Genomic DNA, 14,086 nt, shown 5'->3' with positions numbered 1-14,086 from the left:
TCGACAACCGGGAGGCACACGCGCCATCCGACCTCACCATCTCCGACGCTTCTCTCACATGGGGGCACTCCTTCGTCGTAATCGTTCCTTCCCCTCATTCCTGGAAGCGAGGGATGACCTCATCCTAGAAGAACTCACCTTGGACGACCGGTAGACCTCGCCTCCTCCTCCAAGCCCATGGCTCTTCCACCACAGCAGCCCGCCTCCAGCTTGGGGGGGGGGGGGGGGCTGGCGGCACTAGGGGCAAACCTACAAACCGCCACAGCAAGCGCGTCGGCGGCGGCAACAGCTGCAGGAACAACGACGGCGACGCTTTCTGGCTGACGTTCAACAACCCCTGGACAAGGATCATTCAGATGTGGCCTGCTCCGGTCCCACGATCGCCTCAACAGTAGCAGCAGGCCCTTGTCGCGCTGCAGCAACAACCTCCTGCTACCCCTGCCGCACTTGAAGGTGTCTGCCAGTGGGCTCTGCCTGGGCTCTCAGCCCCTTGCCCCTTTGATGGCCTTCCTAGGATCTCGCGACCGCGTTCAATGCGACGTCGCTGAACCAGCCGCCGTCCAATGAAAGGTACTTCGACTCAGGTGCTACTTCTCACATGAGATCTCAATCTGATATACTTTCGCATGCCTGTTCCCCGCGATATGCTGCTTCTTCATCCATTGTTGTCAGTAATGGCTCCATCATTCCTATCACTGCCACTGGCTCCACAGAGTTGCCTCATTCTTTGCATCTTAATAATGTCCTTATGTTGCCATAAATTATTAAGAATCTTATCTTTATTCGTCAGTTTACTACCGATAATACTCCCTCCGTTCTTTTTTATATGACACCGTTGATTTTTTTCTTCAACTTTGACCAATATTATTTAATTAATCAGTTAGTTAAATGAAGTGAAATGAGTACCTTTACGTCTATTATCAAGAGTCTCTTGAATCTAACTTGAAGATTTGGTTATTTGCATAAATATTTGTAGAAAAGACGAATAGTCAAACGAAGAAAAAAGTCAATGGTGTTATATATTTAAGAACGGAGGGAGTAATTGCTCTATTGATTTTGACAGCTTGTTGTTTTGTGAAGGTCCTTCAGTCATGAACAGAGATCATCAGGTGCAATAGCTCTATGCTGTTGTACCCTCTGCGCCTCCCACCACTACAAAAAATATGTTGATCCATAACGATTAAATTTCGTCATAGATCACTAAAAAACCGTCATAAAACGATATCTATGACGATCTCAAATTGCGTTATGTATTGAGCGTCATAGATTATACCTCGTGACGTTCCTTAAATTTTCGTCATGAATTACTTGATCCATGACGTTTTGAAACTGTCATAAAATGTCTCCGGGCCCCCAAAGCCCAACCCAAACCCATTTTCTATGACGAAAGTAAACGTCACAAACAGTATAATTTTCGTCACGAATTCAATTACCATGTCACACATTGATGACATGGAGAATGACGTGGCTGTTGACATGGCGATGACATGGATGACAACGATGATATGTAAATTGACGTGTACGATGACATGGCTGCTGACATGGCAATCGACATAGCACGTCACATGGCAAGCGACGTGGCAGGTGACGTCAACAGCACAACACATGAGTAAATGGCCCAATTCAGAGTGGGACACTAAGTTGGGCCTAATTTCAGCCTAAGATTAATCATCAGCAAACCAGATTTAGCTTTATACACAGCCCATTTATTAAAAATGAAGTTCCAACCCAGAATTCACAATAAGCAATTCAAGCCCAAATTCACATGAATAAGGTTTCCATCACATACATTTCCATCTATCAAAACTACTAGTAACATTCCAAGACAACATTGACCAGAAACAACAAAAGGTAGGTTTCATCAAGAATAGGAACCAACAGTAGCAAAGTTTGATTCCTGCGGAAGTTGAAGTTCCACCAAAAGCCAACAGACCACCAAAATAGCAAGCTGCAGCAGCAAAGTTTATTTGATTCTTACAAAGTTGAAGTTCTACCAAAAGCTAACAGAACACCATTGCACCTGTACAGCAAAACTCAAACAGATTAGAGTCACGGTACAAAGATGAGTAGATCAAAAGTGAGCTATTTGTCAGGCAACATGAAACAATCATAAATAATATCAGCAGACCACCAACTGAGTGACACCCAGCAGCTGCTTTACTACTAACAGCAAGAAATAGGAATAGTGCTAAACTGATTGAATAGCCAAATGAAGTAACTAAACATGGCCAACAAACTTGCATTAGCAAATAACCTGAGCTGTTGCTGGACTGCAGAACAAAACAGAGATTGAAGAGAACGCAAGGTAAACCTTTAATTCTAGATAGGTTCTCATGATATAGAACAATAAGACATATCTTTCTTGCCCATCTAACAATCCATTTTGTTACAGCCAAGTGACCCAAATTAATAGCTAAAAGTAATGAAGACTCACTATATGAAAGCTAAGAGCACTAGAATTAATTAACAATGAAAGAAGCTGCAAGTGCACTCAAGCTCAACCTATATGTTATATCCCAAAGCACAGGAGTATGTGGTGAAACATGATCATAGGAGACTTCATATTTGAATGGTAAAATTATCGAATAGCATTTAATTGTACTGTAAATATTTGAAGCAGCATGACGGCATTGAGGCACTCACAGGGAGTAATGCTGTGGCTGGATGCCTGGATCCATGAGCGCCTGGTCCTCCTACCACAATGCGCAAAGCATGTCGCGCACCTGCTGCCGGCTCAGCGCTGAAATGACCAACGAGCACTCAGATCACTATTATCATTTTAGCCCAGCCCAAGACATAATGCATATTTACACAATCAAACAAACACAATGTCATCACATACAGTAATATAAGTTCGATCTCGTGACATGGGATAAATTAAATTGCACGCATTAGGGTTGACTGACACATTGAACAAATTGCACAAAAATACAACACTATTAAGAGAAGAATAGAATTTATACCGGAGCTATTGGCCTGCTACTGGATCGGGTACTAATTACTAACTACTGCTATTTTATTAATGGAATAACGTGCAAACTATAGGCAATATCATTTATATCCCAGCTAGGCATTTCAACAAACAGTTGATGTACAGATGTGTATGGGAATTAGTGCACCTAGACCACAAATCCAATTCAAACACGCACTCTCTTGGTCTACCCAGATGCTCAAAAGCCACACATTAAATTATGCTAGGATTGAGTTCACTAGCTTAAAAGCAAGGTATTGAACTAGAGCACCTGCAACTTGGCATGGTGACCTAAAGTAGCCAGGGTGGCCGACGGTGAGATCCAGAACTCCCTGCCATCCACCTCTAGCTGAATCGACCATTATACACCTCAGCTCCTCAACCTCGAGCACACTGAACAAACATCACACAGTATCAAATTTTGCAACAGAAATAGCAGTGCTCATATATTGTGCAACAACAAACAAGCGAGCACTATGCACAGAGGAGGCACCTTCCACAGGCCCTGAAGAAGCTGCGACGGGGTGCGCACATCATCCCAGATCCTGACAAGGCCTAGTGCCGCATGGCGAGGAGGCTACGCAGGCACCCCGTGAGGCGCATCCACCGCCTGCAGACAAGAGAGGCGGCCCTCGTGAGGTGAGGCTCTGGATCCAGGCATGTCGGAAGCAGCCGAGCCCCTCACGGGATAGGGCGAGTGTAAGGATCACCGGGGTGTCCGACCCTAGAGGGGGAGGGGGTGAATAGGGTCGCTAATCGCTTTTTAACCTAGGGCTCAAACTACTTGTATAAGATAAACCTAACACGTCCTATACATGCTAGTTATGACTATGGTTTATCTATGCTACTCTCTACTTACCCCTAAAAGACTTGCAACCTAGCCAATCCTAATCAAACCAACTAGGAAAGTAAAGGTACGCAAGATAGAGTAAATGCGGAAACGTAATACGGTAAGTAAAGATGTAAGTGCAAGAGGGATGCAAACTCCCGAGTAGACACGGTCATGTAACGTGGTTCGGCACAAACGCCTACGTCCACGGGACACCGAGGCTCTTCCAATCACCGTCTTGCACTACGCCACCAAGGTGATGCCAGCAAGCAAAGGCAAGTGCCCACAAGACACCGAGTCTCGTGCACCGCCACCGTCTCTCTCGGTCACCCGGCCGAAATCCACTACGGAGCTTCTCCACCAAGGAGGGGGTCTCCTCTTCCCCCGCACAAAGTGTCGTTGTCACTCCACACCAAGTCGGAGGGTCACACGACGGATCACAAGGATTGCTTGCCGCAGCAAGACTTCTCTCAAGGGAGCTCTCGCAAGAACTAATCCCTATTACAAGCACTAAGCACTCTCACAAGTGTGCTTAAGCCTATATGATGTACAATGAAGTTTATGGTGGTTGGAGATGATCTTTGGCTCTTGTATATTTCCTTGGTCTCCAGCACTCTCAAATAAGTCGTGGGGTGGCATATATATAGCCCAACCCTCCAAACTAGCCGTTGGGAAAAAGGCTGACGAAATCCCTTAACGCCGGTTAAACCGACGCTCTAGTTTTTGTCATCACCGGTTTAACCCGTGAGTGTATTTTTCCAGCAACTAGCCGTTACTACTCCAACGGCTACTTGATCAATCGACCGACACTCTTAAAACTAATGTCAGTTCAATCGGTGTATGTAATCTCAGAAACCCCCCGAAAAAATGGAGTCTCTGGACAACTGCACCGACACTCACTTTGCCTTGATCGTCGGTTTAACCGGCACCTGTAAAACTTCTGTTGTTTCTTCTGCCTCCAAGTCCATTACACTGGTGAGTGTAAAACACCCAACGCCGGTTAATCCGGTGCCAAGTTCATTGCACCGATGAGTACAATTTTGCTCATCATCGGTTTAACCGGTGATAGCAAATTTGCTTTGTCTTGATCTTTTTTGACTTGGATTTCTTCACGGTCTCTTCACGGCGGAACCCCCGTAGGGGCGGCCCTTCGGGCCTAGCTACGCATATCTTCTCTTTGTCATCACTTGAACCTAAAAGCCTAAGAATGGTCATCTTAACAATCATATTAGTCCAAGTGTTGTGTGTGTCATCAATCGCCAAAACATTATATTGAAATATGGCATGAGAGGCCATTTTCGCTACAATCTCCCCCTTTTTGGTGATTGATGACAACACAACCAAAGCAAGCAAGATGAATTGCAAGAATATGAAATTGATACCAATTTGAAAAGTTAGAAACTACTTAGCTTGCTTGGATGACATTTCAATGCTCATTTTAAAAGCCCTTGATACCAATTTGTAGAAAAAATTGTAGAACAATGGCTTGTGTGAGGTTTGAACTATATGAGCAATGAAAAATTTTTGTACCTTAGTCCATGGGATCATCAAATTGCACTTCTCCCCCATATTGACTAAGTACCTCCCCCTATCACCATGCATCCTTTTGCATTGCATTTTTCATTGCTAATGGCATTATTTACTCCAAACTATTTGCTTGCTTTTAGGGTACATTTCTCCCCCTTTGTCATCAAACACCTAAAAGCTTCATCACCACTAGCAACAAAGAGCATTAGTAGCAAAAAGAAATTCACTAGTGATAGAGTGTTATACCAACTAAATTCGGCATATCTCCCTTTGTTTGAACAAGCTCCCCCTTTTTCAAAGCTTGTGGCACCTCCTATCTTGACATCCATTGTGATACCAATTGTGACTTATAGGGGTAGTGTTCAAAAGAAATTGAACTCATGGAGATAGCTCTAGGTGACTAGCCATGCCTCCCTATATCATTTATCTCTTTAACCTTTGGGAGTTATGGCTTGGCCTTCTTCCCTTGTCCAATCTTTCTTGATCAATTGATACCAATTGTAAGGTTAATTGCAATGTGCATCATCTTGATATCGAAGGATTGAGTGTATTACCATATGGACTAAGGGAGTGTGACTACAACAAATATCACTTTGAAAGCATGTTAGTCACAAAAAAACACAAGCTATAGAGTTTGCTCCCCCTAAATGTGTGCAATAGTGTTTGAATCACTTTTAAACAAATGTATGCACTTGTATTTCACATAATGGGGATCAAACTCTATAACTTGAAAACATGACACCAAATGAATACCAAATAATAGGATTGATACCAATTGTAGACTTTGGTATTTTCTTTAGAAAATATGTGTCATGGAGAAGCAACGGTTTTCGCCCATGTAGGTTGCACTAGATAAGAAGTTAGTACAAAAGCAACCTACCATATGAAATTTCTAGGGTCAGTTGGATCCATGCCACTCCAATTTCTTGAAATTGGATCTCATGTTGAAAATCATGCCATTGAGTGACATGATTTTGAACGTGACACCCAATTTCACGGAGTTGTGGTGGCATGAATCGAATTTTCCCAAATTCGAATTTTCCCAAATTTCTAGGAAAGCATATCAAATAAAAGATACCAATTGTAAATACCAATTGCAAAGATAAGATCATGCATTCCTAGATAGGTATTGAGCTACAATGATGCATGAAGGATATCAAATGAATTGAGATCATCCTTTTACCTTGCTCATTACCTCATATGTAGGGGAGGGGAATTTGGGTCACTAATCTTTAATCCACAACTTGGCTTTACTTCATCTTTGCATGATGCATCCCTACTCATGCATCCCAAACCTTGTCAAGCCTCCAAATTCCCCGAAGCACTTGCTTGGTGCCTAAGTCTTAGGGACCCAAACTTTTTGGGAACCATCCATGGTATGAATAATATCCTTGGGCACCCAAATAGGCCGGTTCCATCCATATGTTCTCCACCCCATGACATGAGCTACCACCTTGCCATTCTTCTTCTTTTTAAGTATGTAGTGGTTGCTCTTTTGTTTGTTCTTGTGGGTGGGCTTGGTGTACATGTATGACGCCTTCAAGTAGGGAGATGCATTTTTCTTAATCTCCTTAGCCTTCTTGTGTCCCTTCTTGCTCTTGTTCAAGTTCTTGGGCTTGCCATTTTCTTTGCCCTTTGCTTGGTCCTCTTTTTCCTTGCATTGGTAGGACTTGTGGCCTTCTTTGTGACACTTGAAGCAAGTCACAGTTTCTCCCTTCTCAAGCTTCTTCACGCCCACGGAGGTGTTATCTTGAGAAGGTTGGACTTGCTCTTGAGTGTACTTTCCTTTGAGCCGCCTCAAGTCCGCCATTAGCCTTTCTACCTCTTGTTTGAGCTCATCATTTTCCTTAGCAATGAGATCATCACATGTTTCTACAATCACATCCTCATTGCAAGGGGTTAGATCACAAGAGGTAGACGCGTTTACCTTGACAATGGAAATAGCACAAGGAATATTGCAAGGAAAAGATTTATCCGATGATGATTCACTTTTAGATTCAAGACTCTCATATTTCATTTTAAGTTCTTTATGCTCATTGTCTAACAAATTGAATTTGTTTAGCAAGTTCTCATATCTTGAGACAAATGAAGCATGAAGTTTTTCTTTAGCCTTGAGAGTTTTGATTTCTTCATTTTGTTTAGTGAGATATTCTTGTTGATTATGGAGAAGTGTCATCATCTCACTAATTTCATCGATTTCAACATCGGATTCATCATTGGAGGAGGAGTCATCACTTACATCGTTATTACCTAGTGCCATAAGACACATGGGTGGTGGTGACAATCTCCGAGGGCGATGGGCGATGGGTGGTGGAGCTCTTGGAATTTTTCTTGTAACTTGAGCTTTCACCACTTTTCTTGAGCTTGTAGATGGCGGAAAGAGCTTGAGGTTTTGATTTGTTCTTTCTCTTTGCCATCTTCTCCATCCCAACCGCACTCCCTCTAATGAGTGTTTTGTACCCAAGCTCATAGAGCTCATGTACATGCTCGGCAATCTTGCGGTGATGGTATAGCACGGCCCTTGGATATTCTTCATCACTTGAACTTGATTCATCATCACTATCTTCCTCATCTTCTTCTTCTTGTTCACTTGAGCTTGATGAGTCTTGTCGCCTTGGTTGGTGCATTCATGAGTGCTTGGCGGGGAGACTCTTTTTGCTTGAAGAAGAGGTGGACTCTTGCTCTTTCTTCTTTGTCATCCCCATACTATATTCATGGGCAATGATTTGATTTATGACTTGGTTGGGTGTAAGCTTGACCAAGTCTTTCTTTTGCAAGAGTGTGTTGATGATGTCATAATCGGGCTTGCGAAGGATTCGGAGAATCTTGCGGTTAATGTCCTCATCTTTAACTTGATTGAGACCTAAGGCATTGATTTCATTGACAAGAATGTTTAATCGTGAGTACATGTCATGAGCATTTTCATTAGGAAGTTGCTTAAAGCTACTAAGCTCCTCGCCGAGAATATGATATTTTTGATTGGCAACATTCTTTGTGCCCTCATGATTCTCGACAATTTGCTTCCATAGCTTATGAGCATTTTCATTAGCAAATACACAATTAAACACACTATCACATAGAGAAGACAATAGAATTGATTTTGCAATGGCATCATATTGTCTCTCGGCCTTATTCTCATTTTTCATGCCCACTTCGGTGACACGCCAAACATCAAGCCCACGGGCTTGGAGATGTGCTTGCATAAGCACTTTCCACCGTGGAAAACCCGTGCCATCGAAAAATGGAGCCCTATCGGTACTCATCCCTTCCCCGGATATTATACTCACTCGACGGTGAAGTCGACGGGTCTCCTACGAGCTTTCTCACAAATTTACTAATAGAATTGGCTAATCCTCGTAAGAGGTGTGAGACCAAGCTCTGATACCAATTGTAAGGATCACCGGGGTGTCCGACCCTAGAGGGGGAGGGGGTGAATAGGGTTGCTAATCGCTTTTTAACATAGGGCTCAAACTACTTGCATAAGATAAACCTAACACGTCCTATACATGCTAGTTATGTCTAAGGTTTATCTATGCTACTCTCTACTTACCCCTAAAAGACTTGCAACCTAGCCAATCCTAATCAAACCAACTAGGAAAGTAAAGGTACGCAAGATAGAGTAAATGCGGAAACGTAATACGGTAAGTAAAGAGGTAAGTGCAAGAGGGATGCAAACTCCCGAGTAGACACGGTCATGTAACGTGGTTCGGCACAAACGCCTACGTCCACGGGACACCGAGGCTCTTCCGATCACCGTCTTGCACTACGCCACCAAGGCGATGCCGGCAAGCAAAGGCAAGTGCCCACAAGACACCGAGTCTCGTGCACCGCCACCGTCTCTCTCGGTCACCCGGCCACAATCCACTACGGAGCTTCTCCACCAAGGAGGGGGTCTCCTCTTCCCCCGCACAAAGTGTCGTTGCCACTCCACACCAAGTCGGAGGGTCATACGACGGATCACAAGGATTGCTTGCCGCAGCAAGACTTCTCTCAAGGGAGCTCTCGCAAGAACTAATCCCTATTACAAGCACTAAGCACTCTCACAAGTGTGCTTAAGCCTATATGATGTACAATGAAGTTCTATGGTGGTTGGAGATGATCTTTGGCTCTTGTATATTTCCTTGGTCTCCAGCACTCTCAAATAAGTCATGGGGTGGCATATATATAGCCCAACCCTCCAAACTAGCCGTTGGGAAAAAGGCTGACGAAATCCCTTAATGCCGGTTAAACCGACGCTCTAGTTTTTGTCATCACCGGTTTAACCAGTGAGTGTATTTTCCCAGCAACTAGCTGTTACTGCTCCAACGGCTACTTGATCAATCGACCGACACTCTTAAAACTAACGTCGGTTCAACCGGTGTATGTAATCTCAGAAACCCCCCGAAAAATGGAGTCTCTGGACAACTGCACCGACGCTCACTTTGCCTTGATCGTCGGTTTAACCGGCGCCTGTAAAACTTCTGTTGTTTCTTTTGCCTCCAAGTCCATTACACCGGTGAGTGTAAAACACCCAACGCCGGTTAATCCGATGCCAAGTTCATTGCACCGAAGAGTACAATTTTGCTCATCATCGATTTAACCGGTGATAGCAAATTTGCTTTGTCTTGATCTTTTTGACTTGGATTTCTTCACGGTCTCTTCACGGTGGAACCCTCGTAGGGGCAGCCCTTCGGGCCTAGCTACGCCTATCTTCTCTTTGTCATCACTTGAACCTAAAAGCCTGAGAATGGTTATCTTAACAATCATATTAGTACAAGTGTTGTGTGTGTCATCAATCGCCAAAACATTATATTGAAATATGGCATGAGAGGTCATTTTCGCTACAGCGAGGTGAGAGCTCGCCCCAGATCTGGGGAGAAGAGAGGAGGATTTGGGAGAGAGTGGAGGAGAAGTGAGGAGGTAGAGAGAGAGGCTGGGCCGGCGTAGCGTTGGAGGAGGAGCTGCGCGGCGCTGGGAGGGGATGGGAGCGGCTCCGCGTGCGGAGAGGGAGGAGCGGCGCGGCGCCGAGGAGAGGGGGTGGAGTCTGAGGGCGTGGATTCAAGGGTTTCAGCTAGTTTTATTTTATACGATAGGAGTGCGATCAGAGCCATCAGATTGGAGATGGATGGTTAAAAATGATTGGGCTATATGGGCTGAAATGGCCTTCTATGGTTAGCTTTCTCTTTTTCTTTTTACATTTTATTCACCATTGTAAAATAACATATAAAAATAATTATCTTACATACATCGATATTGTTTATATATAATAGAAACATATACATTGGCTATTAGAACTTTCAAGAATTTTCGAACCATTTAATTGAATTTCTGCAGACTTGATATTCTCATGTGACTATGTTGTGGGAGAAATGAATCTTCATGTAATGTGACTTTGTTAGCTTAGAGCGCACCTTAATGTTATCTTTGGTTGTAATTGGAGCTATGTTTATGTGCAGTATATGAACAAGTTTCAGCATCTTGTTTGGCTAATCTGAGCCGTTGGCGAAAGAGTACCCGAAGACTCCAAGTATATGCCATGATACTCCGGACAGCTATTCGGACATCCGAACGACAATCCGAAGACTCCAGTTATATGTCCGGATACTCCGAACATCCGTTCGGACATCCGGATAGTCCAGATACTCCGGATTCAGTGTCTAGACATTCTGGACAGTGACCCGGACACTCCGGATTTCCGCTGAAACACTCACAAAAAGGTCATTTTCATTTCTTTTTTGAGGGAACATGCTTCACCGTATGATTTATCTGTTCACTGTAGCACATGCACACACGCTATATTACAGAATTAAACGTACATGTGTTTTGTTATCAAATACCAAAACCCACTTAAACGCATCGGTAGAGGGCCCGATTAACCGTAGTAGTGTGAATACCTCATAATCTTATTTGAAAATTTTGTAACTTCTTATTGAATAATTTTACAAATGTATAATCTTGTCATAAAAGTTTAATAATACAAATTTATAATTTTGATCTCGGTCTACCTGGTAATGCCTTTAACGCTAATCAAACAAATCAAAGGCCGCAGTCCAGTGGGCCGCACGACTCTCTGACGAATGTGGTTGGTCGAACCCAAGGCCCATCTAATTTCTATTCTCATTTTAACTATGTCGTGCATGTAGTTTTATACAAATAAAATTAACGCCACATTGTTGTACTAATGACGAAAGTAGTTCAGTGGTTAAGCAAGCACATGTGGGTTGGTGATGCAGGTTCGATCCCCATATGCTACCCAGGTTTTGGCGTGTATTATGCAACAACATACATACAAAAACTAACCTCTTGAATATTGTCGCAAAACAGCAAAGAGCGTAGTGGTGGGGCTTCTACTTCCCTTGTTCAGGATCTTGGGTTCGATTCCCCCTCCCCATGTGCAACTTTTTTTTTAATTAATGGTTGCGGTGGGTGATGAGGTGGCCTGGTGACGTGGCCATGCTGGTGACTGGGCTGTATTGCTAACTGGGCTGGTGCGGTCGGTGATGAGGTGGCCTGGTGACGTGGCCTTGCTAGTTACTGGGCTGTATCGAATCAAGAGAAATTTGTATAAAAATACTTAGTACTAAAAAATATTTGTCAAATGTGTAGCACAATGGTAATTGCACACGCATCTTGTTCTGATGGTTGCAAGTTCAATTCTTGCTATCTTTCTATTTATTTTTATATTTTCTAGTATATAAAATTTTATTCCATAATTCATAAATCTAAGCTAAAAGGAACTATGACGATTTTTGTGACATATATGTTGAAACATTATTGTTTTGTGGGCCGGATTATGACGAAATCAATAAAAAGTCACTAAGTTTTGGGCATAGGATCCATAACTTCAAATCTATGACGAAAATTAGAAAATCGTCATGAATTATGTGCGATTGTGACGATATCTAAAAATGTCATGGAAAAATCGTCATAGATCACCACATTTCTTGTAGTGCACCGGCTCGCTCCTTCATCACCAAGACCGCTTCCCACTGTTGCATCAGCGTCTTGACCATCCCGGCCATGAGGCTTTGTCAAAGCTCGCATCTGGTGTCTCGTGTCAGGTAGATGATTGTTCAGATTTATGTCATGCCTGTCAGTTAGGGTGACATGTTCATCTACCCTTCGCGCGTCTCCTTCCCATGCTGCTTGCTGGTTTGATCTCATACATTGTGATGTGTGGATGTCTCCGTTTGTTAGCATCTCAGGTTTCAAATATTATTAGGTCATACTTGATGATTGCACTCACTATCTGTGGACTTTTCCTCTACGATTTAAGTCTAACACTCTCAGCGCGATCTCCAACTTCCTCACCTACGCCAACACTTAGTTTGGCGTCACCATCTAGGCAGTCAGTGCGACAATGAAAAAGAGTTTGACAACTCCAGTACCCGCACGTTCTTCCTCACCAAGGGCATCCATCTCCGCACCAAGGGCATCCATCTCCGCATGTCCTGTCTCTACACCTCGTCTCAGAACGGTAAAGCTGAACGTATTATTCGCTGTCAATAATATTGTTTGCTCCCTATTGTATCAGGCCTTTATACCCCCATCCTACTGGGTCGAGGCCCTCTCCATGGCAACCTCGTTGCTTAATATTCTTCGCACCTTGCCCTCTTGGGCACACCCCCAGCCTACGGTCACCTCGGGTCTTGGGCTGCAAATGGTACCCAAACCTATCCGCCACCGCCTCCCACAAACTCACTCCCCGCTCCACCATGTGCATCTTTCTTGGCTATTCCGCTCATTACAAAGGATACTGCTGTCTTGATCTCTCTTCCAACAGAGTCATCATTTTCAGGCATTTGAGCTATTAACTCATCACGTTCTGCAATGTTTCTATTGACCGCTATTAACTAGAGCAACTTATATTAGAATTTGAGCAAAGATCAATACATCCGTGCCTGGTACCAAGTATATGTATGGACATTAAAGGGTGGATTGCATATGTGTGTAGAATTCATCTAGATGAGTTTATTTTGCTGTGGCATTTTTCACATAGGTGTCACTAAATAAAGTATATAGATGTAGTATTGGCCAAGTTGGCTCATGAAATGGCATGTATTGACTACTCTTACCTTAATAAGGGGAGGGAGGCAAAACGAGCTAGTAAGCCAAATATAGCAAGGAGCTATTTTCCCTCCCGCTTTCGAGCCATCCCATTTCGTCCCTTAGTGGCCAAGAACCGGAATGCCTAATTAACACTTGTTCTTTAATTAGGTTGGGTTGTCCTTTCGCTTGAATCTGTCATGGATCTTCCTATTCTTAGACATCTGATGACAAGAACCCATCTTTCTCGTGCCCCCTTGATGAGAGTTGCAATTTTTTCTTTTCATTTTTTTTTGGTTCAGTAGCAAAATTTCTTCCCTGGAGTTTCTAGGCTACCGGTTGAAATTGAGTCTTTGTTGGTCCATTGCTAAGCTCATAGCAATTGTCCCTATAGATGTGAAGACATTGAAGATGTTAGATGCCGAGCTGTACTAACAGAGAATGGGGAGAAAGAAGTTTGCAGATTGCAGTTCATATCCAAGCGCAAAGGATGCAAAGGGAGGAGGGCACAAATTGATCAGGAAAAGCAGCTTATTGATGTTTTGCGCAACAGAGGTACGTAATACCAACTTGGATCAACTAGTAAAGCAGGCGCATCTGAGAAAGAAAGCATGTCGGGTATAGCACCGTCGCCGAGTTCTTCATCAAGTGAGGAAAATGCAAGTGGCAACAATAACAACAACGACAACAACAATGATTCCAATTCCAAGGCTCCTCCACCCAGTGATTCAAGT

Source organism: Panicum virgatum, chromosome 4N, assembly GCF_016808335.1.
Source record: "Panicum virgatum strain AP13 chromosome 4N, P.virgatum_v5, whole genome shotgun sequence".
NCBI lineage: Eukaryota > Viridiplantae > Streptophyta > Magnoliopsida > Poales > Poaceae > Panicum > Panicum virgatum.
Note: the sequence above shows the minus strand (reverse complement) of the source record.